This window comes from Chiloscyllium punctatum, chromosome 16 (assembly GCF_047496795.1).
Source record: "Chiloscyllium punctatum isolate Juve2018m chromosome 16, sChiPun1.3, whole genome shotgun sequence".
NCBI lineage: Eukaryota > Metazoa > Chordata > Chondrichthyes > Orectolobiformes > Hemiscylliidae > Chiloscyllium > Chiloscyllium punctatum.
In genome coordinates, this window is record NC_092754.1 from 75,273,348 (window position 1) to 75,290,944 (window position 17,597).

At 43.3% G+C, this 17,597-nt stretch overlaps 1 non-coding gene across 1 annotated transcript; it reads left to right on the plus strand.

Annotated features, from left to right (window-relative positions):
* The first annotated feature begins 883 nt into the window (after window positions 1–883).
* trnas-aga (transfer RNA serine (anticodon AGA)) lies at window positions 884–965 on the plus strand. The gene has a single exon. It is a non-coding gene; the product is annotated as a tRNA-Ser (tRNA).
* Window positions 966–17,597: the final 16,632 nt, after the last annotated feature.

Below are 17,597 nucleotides of genomic sequence, written 5' to 3' on the forward strand. Positions count from 1 at the left end.
CACAGTGTAAAAGAAAAACGTACAGGAAAAAATACCGCCTGTGAATGATAAAAGAAGGCAAGAATTATGGGAGACATTCATTTCCCCTCTTCCTCTACCGTTTGAATTGTAAAGAAACTTTGAAGAAAAACAATCGAAAAGTCTAATATGCCCCCATCGAACAACGTGCGCCGTACCTTGGTCATTGATTACTGTAGATTAGAATACTTACAATGTGGAAACAGGCCCTTCGGCCCAGCAACGCCATACCGACCCGCCCGAGCCCAAATGCATTCCTCTCCTTTACCTCCGTCAATTTAGCATGGCCATTTCAACAAACCGGTACATTTTTGGACAGTGGGAGAAAACCAGAGCAAGCGCACACAGCCACGGGGAGAATGTGCAAACTGCACACATTCAGTTGCTTGAGGCGGGAATTGACCCTGACTCTGTGGCATTGTGAAACAGCAGCGCTCACGATGGTGTCAGCGTGAGATGGGACTTATTTGCCGTCTTTAATTGGGAAAAATCTCTGTCATTGTGAGCATCTGGAAATACCAGCTCCTTCGGCAGAATAAGAAATGAATATGTCACTAACCTTTGTTTGTTTCATGTCCAAGAATACTCAGATCAATAGCTCCCTTGATTACCTCTGCTGGTCATGTTCGCAAAGAGATCTAGCAAATTGCCAAGTGTGATTTTCCTTTCAATAAATAATTTTGACTCCATTTGGCTGCAAAAATCTTTTCCTAACTTTGTGCTTTTCTTCTTTTACATTGGTGTCTCGCACCTTACAAATGACAGCAAAGGTATGAATGGAGAGTGAAACATTTAACTCAAGTCAGCGGCAGCTTTCAATGAGATCACGGCTGATTTGGTCAGTGCTCAGCACACAGCGCTGTTGGTAGACATGGCCGAGTGGTTAAGGTGATGGATTAGAAATCCATTGGGGTTGTCCCAGGTAGGTTCGAATCCTGCTGACTACGTTATGAATGCTTACCTGCTGGAACAATTCAAAGTTGAGAAAGCCTGTTTTGCAAACCAGGCCTGTAATTTGATTAGACTTGAGAAACTCGAGTTCTTCATCAGAAATGCTCCACATTTAAAACATTATCTCGGTTTCTCTTTCCAGATACACTGCTCGACACATCGGGTTTCTGCAGTTGTTATTGAACGCCCTGAGCAGAAGTGCTGCTTTTCATTAGATTCCTTTAATCCCTTGTCCTCTGTTCTCTGACTCTGATCAGTGGCAATACTTCCTCCTGCTCGTCAGAGTGCTCATTCCCCACCGCTCCCTCTCCCACCATTACAAACAACCGCAGGAAATTGTCACTTAACCATCTTTGTTCCAAAGTGAAACTCACCAGCCAAGGAACTCTCTCCACCAAATGGGACTTCCCATCCCGGACATGGTGCAAGCCAGAGGATTGTGAAGAGATACTGTGAAAATATTGTCAGTTGGCAGTTGGAAAAATGTTTAGGAAGCAAACCATATAATTTAGGCTCCAGCTTTGGAAATCTTGAGAAACTCTTTGGGAAATAGATCATAGGAGATTGAAGAAGTGTAAATTGTCAGTCCGAGTAGAGGAAGGGACATTGACTCTGATGTTCTCGGCACAGGAACTGATCTGAGACATTGAAAGAATTCTCGCTCCCGTACGTGAGGAATACAAACTTCATCTGGACTGTGGGACAATGAGAAATTCTGGAACACTCAAGACAATATCCAAATATTGACTGAGATCACTAAAGTACGAGTACAATAGATGGGTCAGTTTTGGTCCAGTGTGTGTGGGAGGGCTTCTTGACACAGTATGTAGACATGCCTTCAAGGGAAGAAGCCACTTTCGATTTAGTACTGGGTAACGAGCCTGGCCAGGTTTTAGATTTGGAAGTAGGTGAGCACTTTGGAGACAGCGATCACAATTCTCTCAGGTTTACTTTCGTGATGGAAAGGGATAGGTGTACTCCACGGAGCAAGAGTTTCAGCTGGTGGAAGGGAAATCACGATGTAATGAGGTAAGATTTAGGAAGCGCAGAGTTGGGTAGGAAACTATAGGGGGTGAGCACATTAAAAATGTGGAGCTTATTCAAGGAAACGCTCCTGTGTCCTAGATAAGTATGTACCTGTCAGGCAGTGAGGAAGATATAGAACGCGTGAGCCGTGGTTTACTAAGGAAGTGGAATCCCTGGTCAAGAAGAACAAGAAGTCTTATGTTAGGACAAAACGTGAAAACTGAGTTAGAGCGCTCGAGGGTTCCAACGATATCAGGAAAGACCCAAAAAGAGAGCTGAGAAGAGCCAGGAGGAGACATGAGAGGTTGTTGGCAGATAGGATCAGGGTTAACCCTAAGGCTTTCCATAGGTATGTCAGGAATAAAAGAATGACGAGAGTTAAATTTGGGACAGTCAAGGATAATAGTGGGAAGTCGTGTGTGGAGTCAGTGGAGATTGAGGAAGTACTAAATAAATATTTTTCGACAGAGTTCGCTATAGATAATGAAAATGTTGGCGAGGAAGATACAGAGATACTTGCGTCTAGACTAGAAGAGATTGAGCTTCACAAGGAAGAGATATTAGAAATACTGCAGAGTGTGAAAATAGATAAGTCCCCTGGGCCGGATGGGATCTATCTGATGTTGTTCAGCAAATGCACTGCAGGAAGGTACAAATCAAGCTGATGCTAACAACGGCTCGTTTTGAGCCGCTAATTTGCAGTGAAGTGGCGGCGCCAAGAAAAGGTGTCACACAGCTCGTCTAATTCCACATCCTGAGCTCGAAATGACCAGAGGTCTCTCGTTGAGTTTTGGCAGGGTCCTGATTGGACGACACCATGACACGTTTTCACTGGACTGGATCAGGAAATCGCGTCGTGACTGTGAGTAAAACGATGGACACTTCCAGCAGAGAAGGAGGCGACCCTGAAGCAGGCAGCTGTGGACAAATGTTTCTCCTTTGCCAGTGAAAGGCACTGCTTCACAAATTGGAAACTTCGAAGTGAAGCAGTGTTGGTGATTATCTTCGCTGCTTGTTCACCTTTTTAATTCTGATTCCGTGAAAGTCCATGGCATTACATATCGACATTCTGCCGTTGGCAAGCGTGTCTATTGGGCCACTGGCGTAATGGATGACGTGTCCGACTTCGGATCATAAGATTGTAGGTTCGAGCCCTACCTGGCTCGAGAGGGATGTCTTGCTTCAAGCATGCCCCACGTTGACGCTCCCCTGTAAAGTCCTGTCCGGGCGTCGCTTCTGTGCTTCTGCATTTAAAAGTTGCATTTGTCCTATTGTCCATTTCAAACTCCAGCTCACCACAACGGAGACCTCTGTCGGTTTGGGGGTATCTTTCTGTGTGTCTCCCTTTGTGGGTGAAAATGAGCATCAGTTCCTCAAAAAAATTACAAGTCGTTGTGCAAGTTTCATACATCTGCCCCATTATTGTGCCATTGTAAGAACACAGGATAAAGACATTGACATTTGCCCTGGGAACATTAGAACACACGAGACTTTGGGCCAAAGTTGGAAACTGCGACTAGAATAGATGGCTCTCTGATTAACCGCAATGCACACAGGCGGAATGGCCTTTTCCCACTTTGTAAATCTACGAAGACAAGTTGAAAATAATCTGCAACGAAAATGTTCATAAAGGGTGTTTTATTTACACCAAATACGATAGTATCTATCGCATTGTCTTGTTATCTACTTGTGAGGATTCGGTACTCTCAGCACCGTGGCCCTGATCGTATTCCCGCTCATGAAATGGTTGTATTGTTCAGCTAACATATCGGTGTACCAGTACTTCTGTCGCTTTTCCAATGCTAGCAGGTCATTGGTTTTGTCCAAAACATTATGAATGTTAACATAATCTAGCTTATCTCTCCATGCTGCAGGCTCACTGCCTTTATTCCTGATGAAGGGCTTTTGCCCGAAACGTTGATTTCGCTGATCGTTGGATGCTGCCTGAACTGCTGTGCTCTTCCAGCACCACTAATCCAGTATAATATAAATAGCTGCAGTTGCTGGAAATCTGAGCCAAAAACGAAAATTGTTTGCGGAACGCAGAAAGACTGGCAACAGAAACATCGACTTTCCTGCTCCTCGGATGCTGCTGTGCTTTTCCAGCATTTTCTGATCTAAAATCAGTTTTCAAGCATCTGCAGTCCTCACTTTTGCCTAGTTCCTTCAGTTTCGCTGGTTCCCAATGCAAGAACTCCATCTCTAGCGGTTTCATGTCTGTACCTCCATTCTGTGGAGTTGAAGAGTGAAGAAAAGCAACTCACCCCCTCCATCTCTGGGGTAATTAGGAGCTGAAAGTGAATCGTATCACATTGAAGTATATCTACAAGCGACTTAATCTCTGTCTTTTATTGGGAACCATCTCTTTCATTGTAACTATCAGGAAAGACCATTTCGTTCGCTAAAAAAAAGAAATGAATTTGTCACTAACCTTTGTTTGTTTCATGTCCAAGAATACTCAGATCAATAGCTCCCTTGATTACCTCTGCTAGTCATGTTCTCAAAGAGATCTAGCAAATTGCCAAGTGTGATTTTCCTTTCAATAAATAATTTTGACTCAATTTTGCTGCAAATATCTTTTCCTAACTTTGTGCTTTTCTTCTTTTACATTGGTGTCTCGCACCTTACAAATGACAGCAAAGGTATGAATGGAGAGTGAAACATTTAACTCAAGTCAGCGGCGGCTTTCAATGAGATCACGGCTGATTTGGTCAGTGCTCAGGGCCTGGCACTGTCTGTAGTCGTGGCCGACTGGTTAAGGCGATGGATTAGAAGTCCTTTGGGGTTTCCCCACGTAGGTTCGGGTCCTGCTGACGTACGTTGTGAATGCTTTCCTGCTGGAACAATTTCTACTCGAAGTTCAGAAAGCTTATTTTGCAAACCAGGCCGGTAATTTGATTAGACTTGGGAAACTCGAGTTCTTCATCAGAAATGTTCCATATTTAAAGCATTATCTCTAAGACTGACGAGAGTTTAATTTGGGACAATCAAGGATAATTGTGGGAAGTTTTGCGTGGAGTCAGAGGAGATAGGAGAAGCATTAAATTAATATTTTTCGACAGTGTTCGCGATAGAAAATGAAAATGTTGGCGAGGAAGATACAGAGATACTTGCGTCGAGTGTCGTAGAGATTGAGGTTCACAAGGATTAGGTATAGAAATACTGAAGATTGTGAAAACAGACAAGTCCCCTGGGCCGGATGGGATCTGTCCTAGGATCCTTCTGGGAAGCAAGGGAAGAGATTGATGAGCCTTTGGAATTGATCGTCAAATCATCGTTGTTCTACAGGAATAGAGCCCGTGAAATGGAGCATAGCATATGTTGTTCTCTTGTGCAAAATGTTTCGTAGAGACAACCCTGGTAATTACAGACCAGTGAATCTCACTGCAGTTGTTGGTAACGTGTTGGAAAAGGTTATTATAGGTAGGATTTATGACCATCTCGAAAAGAATAATCTGATCAGGGACAGTCAGCACAGTTTTGTGATGGTTAGGCCTTGCCGAACGAATGTTGTCGACTTTTTCGACCAAGTGACTAAACAGGTAGATGACAGTAACCTGGTTGATGTGGTGTATATGGGTTTCAGCAAGTTGTTCGATAAGTTTCCCCACAATAGGCTATTATACAAAATGCGGAGGAATGGAATTGTGGGAGAGATTCCAGCTTTGATCAGTAATTGGCTTGCCAATAGAAAACAGTGTTGTCGTTGATGGAACATGTTCTTCTTGGTGTCCAGGTCCTGGCGCCGTAACACAAGGGTTGGTGTTAGGTCCACTGCTGTTACATGAGATCTAACCTTGCCAATCAGTCTCGCATGGGGAACATCATTGAACACCTTACTGAAGTCCATATAGATCACATTTATTGCTCTGCCCTCATCAAGCTTCTTTGTTACTTCTTCAAAAAACTCAATCAAGTTTGAGAGACATGATTTACCACGCACAAAGCCATGTTAACAATCCCGAATCAGTCCTTGCATTTCCAAATAAATGTACATTCTGTTCCTCAGGATTCCCTCCAACAATTGGAGTATTCTTGGCAGATGCAGTTTCATGTAGGGAATGTGAGGTCATATACTTTGTTGGGAAGAATCAAAAGACACACTAGTGTTAAAATCGATAGAAACGCAAAAGAAGTGCGGTGCAGAGGAGTCTCAGTGTTCTTATACATGAAACGGACAAAGGTTAATCACATATTTATTTCTTGCTGGCAAAACAAAGCCTTTTCTGATGCTCACAATTAAAGAGATGGTTTCCAAGAAAATAGGAAAATTAAGTCACCAGTAGAGTAATCAATTACCAAGATATCCCTCGTGATGTTATATGGGACATGTGGGATTTTTTTTTTGATTTTGGTTCTCCAAACGTTTTTACAATGGAACCGAGAGTTTTAGATGGGAAGTTAAGATCACGCACGACTATTGCCATTTTTGTCACGCATTTTTTTTCCCCTTGTGCGATTTATTTTGCTTTGTGGTTACTGCGAGTGGGCTTGTAAACTACACATGCTTGTGAGTCCATTCCTCACTGTTCCTCAACTCCAGTCAAACAGACTTTACATCCTTATTTCCTGAATCAAGGTAATCTCTAACCATTGCATAAATGTCATTAAAACTTCGGTATTTCACATGCCTCTGTATATCATCTTTCAATATCAATTGATCCTTTACTGTATTGCAGTTGTGCATAAGAAGAGAAAAATAGAATAGAGAATGGTGGACCTAAGCTTCATACACCCGTTATTGAAGCGAAAATGCAGATTTCTGCCGATAAAAGGATCGTGGAACCATGAGCTGAACCCTCAGGAAACACAGACATAGTGCAGTGCCACAGGGCATGTCAGGGACAGCACCAGAAGGACAACAGAAATGCTTCTCTAAGCTCCTATTTTGGATGTATTTCTTAATGAGCAATAGAGTGTGACATGTGTTCCATCAGGAGTTACCTCACACAAGGAAGTAACCAGTGCTGCAGACTGTCATATCATCCGAATTCCAAGCCCTGGAATCAGAGACATTCAATATTCTGTGCATAACTGCAAGGAACAGCTGTCCGAGGCGTTTTTACAGTCCAGATGAAATTATGAATGCAGCTCTCTAGTTGTCAGCCTCTTTCTCCTATGTCGTGTTTCGTGCAGTCCCTGCGTGGAATCTCGTCAACCACGTTTGAACTGCACATGATGGGGTATTGGGCCTTGTTTTCTCGTGAGTTGTTGTCTGAGTGAGGCCCTCGTTTTCTGTGCTGTCATATGTCTGAATGTTCGGAAGAATCTGGATATCGTTTTCCAGAATTTGTTTTTAACACAGGGAAGCATGATTTAAAAATTACCTCATAGCGAATCCACGTTGCGAACATTGTGTGCCATGCATTTGCGAATGAACGTGGGTGGATATTGGTTCTTGGCAAAGAATTTGTGTGGGCGTCAGTCCAACCGTCCCTAGTAGCAATACGTACAAACGGCAAGGGCCACACATTCGACTAGAATAGCACAACAATAATAGGACAGGGCAAGCACAAGACAGCCAAACAATTGATGGAAGCAGGGCATTCATCCACGGATTCCATCCGTTGGACCCAATCTGTAATCCCAACAAATGGAAGCAGCGGGAATGAAACCAAATGAATTCGTACCAAAACATGAGAGCAGCGCTTCAGAGGAACCTCTGCAGCGCTGAGAATGTCACGCAGAAAAGGAGGAAAAGTCTGCAAACCATCTTCCTAGCGTCACCGAACTTTTCAACAAGAACTCCAGAAGCATCCAAACTTCACATCTTTCTGCTCCAAAACACTCCGCTTTTCCACAACAGAGAATTGCACACTCAACTACCGCGTGTAAGATGAGAATTGCAGCCCCTACACGACCAAGGGCGGCAGTAAGAGCGAGGGGTAACAGCTGCCACTATCATTCCACAGCTACGAACGCTCTCTTTGAAAGGTACATTATCGTATGAATGTCGGGGCAGCAGTAGAATATGGGAATCAAACAGCCTGCGCTGTATATTCATATTCTGGACAATGTGAGTTGTGCACAGTTTTCCCTGAAAGTGAGTGGACGTCGTTATTTCACCGCTGTTGTGAAGCCAGATCCTGCACTGAATCTGCTCCCTCGTTTTTTGTTGTTGTGGCTAAAAGGTGGGCAATTGCAAGGTGAAACTTTGTTATATTTCTCTCATTTCCTTCATTACAGTCCTGGTGAGGGAGACTGTAGATTGGCTTGCTCGATCAGATGGAGGCACTAGCGCATTGTTGACCTAATTTAATCGAGAATATAATTGGTCATATTCACTTTGCATGGTACATTTTTCTGTTTTGTTTAATGTTACTTGAGCACTTTCTGTTACTTGGCAATGCACTAAATCTCCAGAATGTCGGGAAGCTCCGTTTGGAATTGCTTCGGTGTTATTTGTGTGAGCAGTTCTTGACATACACGTTCGCACTGCCCCACAGACAGAAGTAATGAGTTTGTGTGTCTGATAATGACTCTGCCTTTTGAGTTTTGCACCTGGTCGACGTTAAGAGCTGTCAGTTTTTGGATTCACTGGAGAGTTAAGGCGAAAACACGATTTGTGAGGCTTTTTTTAGTCAACGAAATTATTTGATGGAGAACTTGGGAATGTATCAAGGAGAATGGTCATTATCTGTAAATGTCTGGAAAACATTCCTCTCTGTGTCATTTCAAAACATTACGCTTCAAGAAAAAAATAAAATGCAAACACGCTGACTTAGTAACAAACAGCATGCGTTTTTGCAAGTGGTCTATTCAAACTGTTGTCAGGTACTGGAGTGTCACAGAATTACCGAGCACGGAAGCAAACCTTCCTATCCAACTTGCACCTGTTCAACAGATGACAGTAACTAATCTAAATATATTTGCCAATATTTGTCCCTTATCTGTCCGAACAATTCCTGTCTGCATAGCCATTTAGATGCCTTTGAAGTGTTGTGAGTGCACCAAACTCTGCCACTAAATGTGGCAATTTATTCCACACGCACAAAAATGTCTGTATTAAAAACAAGTGTCGCTCACGTCCCTTTCAAATTGGACTGCTCTCACATTGAACCTATGCTATCTCACTGTAAACTCATGTGACTTCTGAAAAAAGTGTAGATTGACTATGTTCTTTGCTCGCCTACCTCATGATTTTGTAAAGTTTTCCAAGGACATCCCTCAGGCCTGAAGCTCCGGGGAAAACTGTCGAAGAATATTCAGCTTCTCAATAATGTCCACACCGTGTAAACCTTTCAAATCGTTGTAAATATTTTTTTTAATTATGCTAAGGTATTCATAGAAAGTGCCAGGGGATATTGCAGAAGTGAAGCGATGCTGACACATTCGTCTTGACAGGTTTGGCGCTAGTTATCGTCAGGGGGCGTCTCCGACTGGTTTAATGTGGGTAAAAGCAATGAATGCAGATGCTGGAGACCAGATTCAGGATTAGTGGTGCTGAAGAGCGTAGCAGTACAGGCAGCATCCGAGGAGCAGTAAAATCGACGTTTCGAGTGAAACTCTGCATTCCTGATGAAGGGCTTTTGCCTGAAACGTCGATTTTACTGCTCCTCGGATGCTGCCTGAACTGCTGTGCTCTTACAGAACCACTAATCCAGAGAGTTTTAATGTGCTGGGTTGAGGATCCAGTCTCTATTGCGTCGTGGGTTTGAAACCCAACTTTGCAATAGATCAACTGCAGGCAGCTTTTTATGACAGAACTACACAGGTCCTGATATTGCTTTGTGGGTGTGTTTGTTACTCCTCGGGTCTCTCACCCTCTCCGCGATAAACACGGGAACATGAACAACTGATTCTTAAAATAATGAGAACTATTGCTGTCCACATCCTCTCGATCACTGTGCGTTTGGATGTGTGCACGCACAATTTTGCTGTCAGTTGCTGTGTGTCAAATGATCAGAGCATTTGGCTGAAATGTTGGTTGTCCAAACCCAAAAAGAGCACAGACCCTCAAATATTTCACATCAAGTATTGAGATCGACCATGAACTGACAATACAACCACGAGAACTCATCCATGATTGACCCTGAGTCCGCAATGAGTGAGACGGTTACGTGCAGCAAAATGTGACCCCACTCTCTACAAGCCCCTGCTGCCAACAGAAAGGGGCCACTTCAGGTTCAATCAGCGGCTTCCTGCCCAGCCCCGGGACACAGCTCTTGGAAACTCCTTCCTCAGGAACGGCTGTTACCGTGTGAAAGGGTAAAACATTCGAATTCAAATTGGAAATGGCTTCAGAAGATTGTTCCTGTTTTTAAAACATTTTATAATCAGAATTCCTTTCTCGAATATTAGAAGTGGTAAACTTTGTAGGCAGGTAGAACAAATAAAGTGTTGATTGTGAGGACTCTGTCTCTTCAGCAGATGGGATTCCCTACACTCTAATCAGAAATGGTTTGGTTTCCTGAGGTATTTTCCCGATTGATTTGCAGTATGCCAGATTGTCTGGGAATCACTTCGGTGACCTAAGGATCAGGGTCAAAATATGAAAATATGAACAGAGAATCGAAAATCCCGGGGCAAGGCCTAAATGGATTGTCATGGTCTCAAGGAATAAATCTGAGTATTGAAAGACTTGGATAATGTTATTTGCATTGGGGAGGAATGAACGAGATTTTTGAAAATTGCCGTGTCAGCTGAATTAAACTAATTATGAAATGATAAATTAACCAACACCAATCCTGTCCTTGTACGCTCAGTCGGTACAGCTTGAGACCTTTAATCTCACTGGTGTGGGGTCGAGACCCACGCAGGGCGCTGTTGTTTGTTAATAGGTTTGCCGCTCTCCTTTAATGTTGCAAGAGCGAATTCGCTCGCTGAGGCAGGTTTTGTTGACACATTTTTTCCTCCGTTTTTGATCATCTCTTGGTTTCTGAGTGAAAGCTGGCTCCACTGTACTGCAGGTGCAAGAGACAAGGTTATCAGTTCAGCCGAATATGCTATAAACGATGTCCCTTCCAAAACGTGAGGTTCCATTCCAAACGTGCCCCAACCAAAATGTCCAGAGACGTCGAATGTGAATGGCCGCATGACAGTGACAGCTGCATGTCAAATGGTGCTGCAATAGAATTAACTGAATGAGAATGCCCAGATGGAAACCGAATGGAATTCTCCCTGAAATTTTCCCAATTCACTCGGTTGTGTACCCATATGCATTTACGTAATGAACAGCTTATTGTCAGTAACAGGGGTGGGGGTGATGCAGGATAGTGAGGTCTCCGTGTGGGTCAGAAGTGATTTGTTCGAATAGGGAATTCAAACGTCCACAGAGCAGACATAGCTGATTGGTCCAGGATCAGACTTTTCCCTCTGTTTCAGTACCAACAAAAGAAATTGCGGGAAAATCTCAGCAGGTCTTGTAGAATCTTGGAATGGAAAACCGAGTTAAGTCTTCAAGACCAGTGACACTTATTACTCCATGTCCATTTCCGTCTACCTATTTTATTGAATATCTCCTGACTCTCAACTTTATAATCAGTTTCTCTTTTATTCCTCCGTCTCCAAACATTCTCCCATTTTCACAATTTAATAACAGAACTGTTCCATCTATCACCTCGCCGAGTTATGAGAGGAGGACTTCGAAATGCACGATTAACTCTGTTTCTATTTCCTTAGATACTGGATGGTCAGAGACCAGAAGGCATCGGAGGACAGTTAGAGCTTTCAGCCCATGGTCTGCCCGCCATTCGGTCATGACTCATATAGTTCCCAAACCAATTTTCAGCCTTCTATTTGTGACACTTATCTCCCCTGAATTTAACATCCAGTCTTTTTCCCAGAGTGCGAATGAAACTGTCCCAACCGTCTCCACATCTGCTGGCAGCTGTTACACCGTATCTGTGTGTGTTCGAGCTCAATTTCAGTCCCACACAGCAAACACGTCTGTTCTGAGCAATGCAATCCCCGCTGCATGACAGATCGATCGGGTCTCTGACCCCACGGTTTTTCTGCGAGGCAGTAGTTAGCTGCTTCATGACCCACGGCAAGGACCAGTGCTTCAAAATGTGGGGACAAAGAACGATAGGCACAAGAGTTTGTACAGGTTAGGTCGAAAGGGTTATTGTCAACTTCATGGAGTCCCTGCTTCAGAGTCTAGGTTTGAATCGGCCAAGCCTAGATAAAATTCCAAGTCAGGAAATGAAGATTTATTTCTCTTCTTGTGGCTAGTCTGAATGAAAACCATTTTCTGCTTCAACAGAGAGCACAGACCCGGTTCTGCCAGAAGGAATCCAGTGATTGATTGCATCCAACTGGAATCATTGAGTCATAAAGATGTACTGCAGGGAAACAGACCCTTCGTTCAAACCTGTCCATGCTGACCGGAAATCCCAACCCAATTTGGTCACTCTTGCCAGCACACGGCCCATATCCCTCCAAACCCTTCCTACTCATATACAATTTCAAATGCCTCCTAAATGTTGCAATTGTACGAGCCTCCACCACATCCTCTGGCAGCCATGACAGCACGTACACCGAATAAATTGTCACTGCAAATCCCATCTAACGATCTCGCCTTTCTGAGCTGAAACTATCTCGCTGTTCATTCAATGTCGCTGCGTCTAATTCTTGGAAATCCCTCCCTATCGACATCATGGCTGTAACACTGTGTTGAGCACTTCGAGGACGAAGTAAAGTAACTTACCATCTCAGTCTCTTGAGTAATTATGGTTGGGCAGTGAAGCCTTTCCCAAAGAGTGACGTGCATTCTCCAGAATTTCGTTTGAAAAAACTGCAGTTTTCAAGTGGACATCCGAAAGTGGTCCGGAACAAAAGTAAAGTTTCGAAGGGAAAGTAGGATAAACTGAAAGTCAATGATGACTGAGATGAATGAGGCAGAAAGTGAGTGAGGAGCTGTTGGTACAAGGATCAATGTCAGTGCTAATGGTTTAGCCCTTACTGCCCACTGTTAACACCAACTCACACACCACTCCTGGTAAATTCACCACAATTACCCTGGTCTCATGGTATGAGTTTCCCTCTGTGCACATTCAGGCTGTAAATCGGCCCGGAGAGGATGAACGCATACTGTTTTTCCGGTCAGGTTAAAGAGGTGAAGGCATCAGTTTGAAATCAAAGCAAGAAGAGATTGCCTCTTCCTGTACATTTTCAGTGGACAGTCACCAGCTGCGAACTTCTTTCCTGCACAAACGGACGTTGATATAAATTCTCATCTAACAGCTTTATTACAGAAAGGTAGTCCGATTAACTGTGATCAAATACTTCATTAAATGCCCTTATTGATTTGAAGAACCGTGTTTGTGGTTTCGTCAGTTAAAGCATGTGGTAATAACCAGACGTTAATGGTGTCAAATGTTGTCAAATGTTCTGTACATTGAAAGTTCATTATTTAAACTTCTTGTAAAAGCCGTATTGTTTATCCAACATCGCGAAAGTAACGGCTCAGCATGCTTCTTGTGTTAGAGCTCAGACAGTTATTATTTCGTGCTACCAAGCCCTACCTCCTGATGTGGACCCATTAGTCTATGTTCTATCCTGCTAATTCAACGCAGAGTTCTTTTTACTCTGTTCGACAAGGATTTGTCTATCTCTTCTACTATTATTCTCCGTCCGTCTTTTCAAGTTTTTTGGGATAATGAAGAGACGCAAGAGACACTGCAGACTTGCAGGACAATGTTGTAGTAATAACACATCCAATGAGATAATGGCTCTCATTGTCTGCTGTCACCATTCATTGATTTTCGGCAAACAGCAATGGCATCATAGAAATCCTATAATTGGAGTGAAACCGCTTTTTTTCTGGTCTATTATGAATACTATTTAGAATTGTAAAAGCTCATAACGTTTTGAATGAACAAATGTCACCTGAACTCAGACCCAAGTAACACAGACATTACTTAGAGACTGAGCCCAGTTCTACACACTCTGGCCGGTGGAGGGGGCGACGGAGAAAGCGACGGAACAGCCTCCGATGTTAACACTTTTCCAAGAGTAGAAATGAAAAATGAGGGATATTGACAGACAGAGAGTGTGAGAATGTAGAAGAGAGTGAGGTGGTACAGAGAGACTAAGGGACACAAACAGAAATTCTCCATTCACCATGGATGCTCATCGACATAAAGGAGAAGAAAAAGGTAATGAATGCCAGCCTTTCACCAACTCAGTGCAACAGCAACAGCATTACAGCCGATAAAGGAATTTTGCATTATTACACATGACATTTGTCAGCTATTGAGAGATTCTGATAAGTATGCTGTTTTGTGAAGTGAAATTGACAATTACCCAGGCAATAAAACAATAAAAAGCATAAATAGCCTGAATCTGTGATAAGAAACAATAAATTTCTTTTACTCCACAGATGCTGTCAGGCCTGCAGACTTTCTCTGTCAATTCCTGTTGTTGATTCAGATTTCCAGGATTCAGACTTCTTTGTTTTATGCTAGTCTGAATCCTGTTTGTGACAATACTGGATTAATTGCCAGTTCCATACAAATTCCCTGCTTTGGGAAGGTTGTCAACAACATAAACGGTCAGAGGAAATCCCCCATTGCTACAGCAGTGAGACCACCGTATCCTTAACAGTAGACTTCCACAGAAAGTGAAATATGGCGCTGTATGCTTTATCAATGAATCCACTTTTACTTTTTTCATTTGTGATCATTTTAACTGCCCATTCAGTTTATTTCTTTCTTCCATTTCTGTCAGCTTGGAAAAGGCCTTTCCGCCCATCTGCAGTGAAGGTCATTGGACATTCATTTTTTCGAGTCCAGGAGCTATTATTTTTTGGAGGACCTTCTGCACTGCATCTGGGGTGGGGTGGGTGCGAGGCTGTACCACTAAGTTCACCTGTCTGTAGATATCGGAGAAGGGTCTATCTATTCCACACCACCAGGCTTCCTCATCGCTCATGAATCTTGGTTATTATTACCCTTGCCATGGCACCTCCTTCTTTGATAACAGGAAACCGATATCCCGTGTCAGGTGTACCTGTAGCCGTGATGGATACTACTCAGTGCCAGTAACTGGGTACACAAGGATCTCTGCATAAATATTTATTGCCTTATTTATAGTCGTCCTGGTTACCAAACGGGCATGTGTAGCATGTAAAGGTCAACTGAACATCCTTGGTTAAGATTACCGTCTGCTGTTGTATCCCAGACACCCCTGCCTTCACGACTCGTCCTGCCATGCAGCCCCATATTTCTATGAGTCTTCTAATCATTACTTAACCTTATTTGGATCCGGTGTTGTCCAATGTCTCCTCAAGGTCAGCTTCACGTTTGCAACGGCTGGCGTGTATCAACGTGGCTCTTTCGGCAATCTTAACAGCTGTCTGTGTTGTAGGGAGCCCTTGGAACGGTCCCAGCCAGCTCTTCGCCTTCATGCTTTTGCTCCTGAAGTCTTTCAGCACTATCCAGTCTTCAGGTTCTAGATTGTGCATCTTCCCTTCTGCTGATTGGGGTAGTGCTGCCCTTCTTTTGATTCTGTATTTGAGACAGAAGTGTGGAGAGTTTTATACCGTAACATAATATCTCGTCCTCACAGTGGTCTGTTATCTGTTTTACAATCGGTCTTGGCCAATTCGTGTATTGGGCCACCTTCCAAGCAAATTCTCAAACGTCCTAATATTTACTCTTCCTCTCCTTCATATACATTAGCACAATTGGAAATGCCTTTGTCCATGTCACCTCTAGTTCCTCACAACATTTTGCCAATTTATTGTTAAGGATAGTTTTCTCTCTTTCCACTGCCCCACCGCTCGCTGGGTGGTAGGCACAATGTTGCCTCACCTTTATTCCCAAGTAATCACTGATCTGCTGAAGGGCAATATTTATAAATGGCTTTCCATTGTCGCTGCTTAGCCTTTCAGGGATTCCCCATCTCGGAATTATTTCAGTTAGCAAAGCCTTGGCTACTGCACTGGCATCCTGTTTAGACGTGGGAGCACTTCCACCCCTTGGGAAATCATCAACTATTACCAGACAATGCCTTTTCCCTTCGCTGGGTGTTAGTTCAATAAAATCCATCCGTAAATGTTCAAAGGGTCTTTGGGATTGGGGGTGTTCTGCCTGATTCATTTGTATTCCCCTCCCCACATTATTAGTGGCACAGATAACACATTATTCACATTATTTTTATGAGTAATGAGTAAATCCCTTTCTGTACCAGCGTGCTGAAATATTGTCGTACATCCCCACTTTTGACACATGGTCCTTACCGTGTGTTACTTTGGCATAGAAAGGGAATAAAGATCGTGGTAGACAGGGTTTCCCACTGTGGTCACACCACACCCATTCCCTCTTTCTGCACCATGCTCTTTTCCATTCACGCTTCTCCTTTGATGTGGCCTGAGACTGTAACTCCCATAAGTCTGCTTTTGATTAGAAATTTTTGACATACACATGAGCGGCTGATTGGCTGCCGTCCTTGCCGCTCAGTCTACATTTTCATTGCCTTGAGAAATTGAATCATATTTTTTCCTGTGGGCTTCACATTTACATACAGTGATTGATTTAGGCAATCGGATTGCTTTCAGGAGGTCAGAGATCCGGCCATTTTATGTGATTGGCTTTCCAGTGGAGGTCAAGAAGCCCTTGTTTTTCCACAGGGATCCAAAATTATGTACAACCCCGAATGCATTTCTGTTGTCGATGTAAATATTCACTGTTCTTCCTTCGGCCAATTTACATGCCTCAATCAAGGCAATCAGCTCTGCTGCTTGCGCTGACAGATGAGAAGGAAGTGATCCCGCTTTGACTACCTCGTGGGTAGTTGCTACAACATACCAGACATTGGCCTATCTCTTTGCTTCTGAATGCTGACCTATCCACAATAAAACGCCGTGTCCAGATTCTAAATTGGTGAATCCTACACGTCTGGTCTCGGGCTTCAAATGTCATTAATTACAGCGACACAGTCATGTGGGTCTCCGTCTCCTTCTTTGAGGAGAAGACAAGCAGTATTAAGGACGTTACATCACTTTATTGTCATGTTAGGCTTCTCCAATCGCATAGCATTGCATGTGAGCCAACGTGCTGCCGACATGTGTGCTGTCCTTTGCTCAGAAAGCAGTAAGGGTACTGCATGTGGGACCAGTCGGTTTAATTCAACAAAGCCGACTATGTCCCTGGAAGCTACAACAGCCTTTTCAAATGCAGGCACGACACGGAGGCATTTATGCAATCCTGCCGTTACGGGATCCAAGTTGAGGTGAAAAATAAGCTACTGACCTCAATTTTACACACATAATTCTGCATCAGCACAAATGACATGCAGGCACGCTTCTCATCCACTATTTGTACAAAAGGCTTGTTTGGATTTGGAATCCCAGTGTCTGTGTAGTTTGGAGTTCCATTTCAATTCAACAAAGGCACTCTAGGCCTCAGGGGTCACTGCAACGGACTGCAGCTCTGCAAACCTGAACCATGAACTAGGTCACTTTTAGGCGCCTAAAGGTTTGCGTAATGCAGGTTGAACATTCTAAGTAGGATCACATGACCAAAAAGGATAACAATTGTTTCTTCATGTGAGGCTTTGAATTTTGCTGGTTTGCTTGAACTCTGTCTTGACCAATGGTCTTTCCTTGTTCAGATATTAAGTGACTTAAGAACTTCAACTGTTGTTCCACAAGTTGTAGT